The following is a 2,500-nucleotide window of genomic DNA, read 5'->3' on the forward strand; positions in this document are numbered from 1 at the left end:
TCTCTCACCCTCCCCATCCCCATTGACCTCTAGCTTCACCTCCTCAGCCACCTCCCCATTGGCCTCTAGCTTCACCTCCTCAGCCACCTCCCCAACCCCTTGGCCTCCTCCTGTTCCTCCTGTCACCTCCTGCCTACCTCCCCTGCCCAGCTCCTCGGCAGCAGCACCTCCTCCCTCCTGCCCAGTCGAGCGGTTCTCCACGATCCCGCCCAGCAGCGGAGCGGCCAGTTCTGCGTCCAGTTGGTTCGGGTACATGCAGCCCCTGCCCGCGACGAGGTTCCGCCGCTCCTTCCGCCCCTCCGCCCCTCGAAAGGTCCGGTTCAGAGTCCTGATTGCCCTGGCGTCCACCTCGTCCGGCAGGTAGTCGTCTCCGATCTCCCAGATCAGCCTCCCAAACCTCGCTACTTGGCTGTGGGAGTTCGCGACCTCCCGAGAATCGCTTGACCTTCAGGCTCTCTCAACGTCCACCTCGTCCAGCGACCTCGGGCATCTCCCGGTAAAATCACTTCCAAAGTTCCAACTGCGCAGTCACTGCCACCTGCCCCTGCCTGTGCGCCCCCTATCGCTCAAGACTTCCTCCCCCTGCTCTTCCTCCTCCTCCTCCTCCTCCAGGATCTCATCACAGATCTCGTGGCTCCGGGCGTGACTATACCGCTTGTACATTCTTTGGAGACGCCCCTCGAAGTGGCAAGGGCTGACATGGGATTATTGGTATGGACGCAGGACGCGGGCACAGAGGGAGCCTGGCACCGAGCCCTCTCCAGCAGCAGCAGGGACGTGGCCATACCCACGCCCATACCCATGCCAGCCTCCATGCCCACCGCGCTGAGTGGGTAGTAGTGTGGCGTGGCATGGCACTCCTCATCCTCCTCCTCTAGGGGGCGGTAGCCTGCTCGGGAGCACAGGGAGCGGCGAGGCCAGCGAGGCAGGGGCGCCTGGGCGCCGGCAGGGCCGTCGTCCCGGCCTCACCTCCCCGTCAGGCCGCGGCGAACACGCCCGAACACCCGGGCGGATCTTCTTCAGGCCCAGGTGTCCGATCTCCGCCACGCTGAGGAAGAGCGAGACGCAGGCCACGGCCAGCATGAAGAGGATGAAGACCGTCTTCTCGGTGGGGCGCGACACGAAGCAGTCCACCGTGTTGGGGCAGGGCCAGCGGCTGCACTGGTACAGCGGAAGGATCCGAAGTCAGTACAGGAAGCACTGGCCTGACCACGGCCCACTCAACAGCCGCCTGCAAGATGTGGCAGACGAGGTGCGCAGAGCGCCCTCCAGACGGAACTTTGCCGCCTTGGCCGTGGGTCTCCTTGGCGGTGCGGACGCTGGCCTGGTCCCCGGGTGGGCGTCAGCAGCCGCCACCTCCTCGCCCTGCGCTTTCTCCTGCATGTGCAGGTGGTGCACGGCATGGCCCACGAGGGCCAGCGCCAGGGCGGACACGAAGGCGATCTGCAGCACCCAGAGGCGGATGTGCGGAGATGGGCGCCCCGTCGTAGCAGACGTTCCCCGCAGCCGGCTGCTGCGCATTGCACACGTAGTCGACTGCTCGTCGCCCCACACCTAACCCTCGGTGCGGGATCAGGATGCGGAAGATGAAGAGCACCGTCAGCCACACGCCGACTCACCGCCGAAAAGCTGCTCACCTCCTCTAGGATACAGCCTCAAGAAGCCCAGTCACCCATGTTGGAGTTTAGAGCTGCAGAGGAGGAGAAGGAGGAGGAGGAGGAAGAGGAGGAGAGAGAGAGAGAGAGGAGGAGAGGGGAGGAGGAGGAGGAGGAGGAGAGAGGAGGAGGAGGAGAGAGGGAGGAGAGAGAGGGGAGGAAGAGGAGGAGAGAGAGAGGGGAGGAGGAGGAGGAGAAGAGGAGGAGAGAGGGGAGGAGGAGGAGGAGGAGGAGGAGGAGAGGGGAGGAGGAGGAGAGAGGGGAGGAGGAGGAGGAGAGGGGGAGGAGGAGGAGAGAGGGGGAAGAGGAGGAGAGAGAGAGGAGGAGAGAGGGAGGAGGAGGAGGAGGAGGAAGAGGAGGAGAGGGGAGGAGGAGGAGGAGGAGGAGGAGGAGGAGGAGGAAGAGGAGGAGAGGGGAGGAGGAGGAGAGAGGGAGGAGGAGGAGGAGGAGGAGGAGAGGGGAGGAGGAGGAAGAGGAGAGAGAGAGAGGAAGGGGAGAGAGAGGAACGGGGGAGAGAGAGGAAGGGAAGAGAGGAGAATGAGGAAGATGGCATTGGGAGAGAGGAGAGTGAGGAACAGGAGGATGAAAAAGAAGAGAGAGAGAGAAGAGGAGAATGGAGAGGAAGAGGAGGAGGAGAGGGAGGAAGAGGAGAGGAGAATAAGGAAGAACAGGGAGGAAAGGAGAGAGAGGAAGATGACAATGGTATGAGGAAGAGGAGAGAGAGGAAGAGGAGAGAGAGGGAAATGAGGCGTGGAGAAAGACAGGACAGGGTAGGTGTTACTGATGATGAGAAACAAACAGGAAAAGTCAAACATGGCAGAGATCAAATTAAAATGATGAAATCA

At 62.4% G+C, this 2,500-nt stretch overlaps 1 pseudogene; it reads right to left on the reverse strand.

Moving 5' to 3' along the window:
- LOC125292240 overlaps nucleotides 1–1,676 on the reverse strand; it is a 12,321-nt pseudogene extending 10,645 nt beyond the window's left edge.
- Nucleotides 1,677–2,500: the final 824 nt, after the last annotated feature.

The sequence above is a fragment of the Alosa alosa genome, chromosome 3 (assembly GCF_017589495.1).
Source record: "Alosa alosa isolate M-15738 ecotype Scorff River chromosome 3, AALO_Geno_1.1, whole genome shotgun sequence".
In the NCBI taxonomy this organism is placed as follows: domain Eukaryota; kingdom Metazoa; phylum Chordata; class Actinopteri; order Clupeiformes; family Clupeidae; genus Alosa; species Alosa alosa.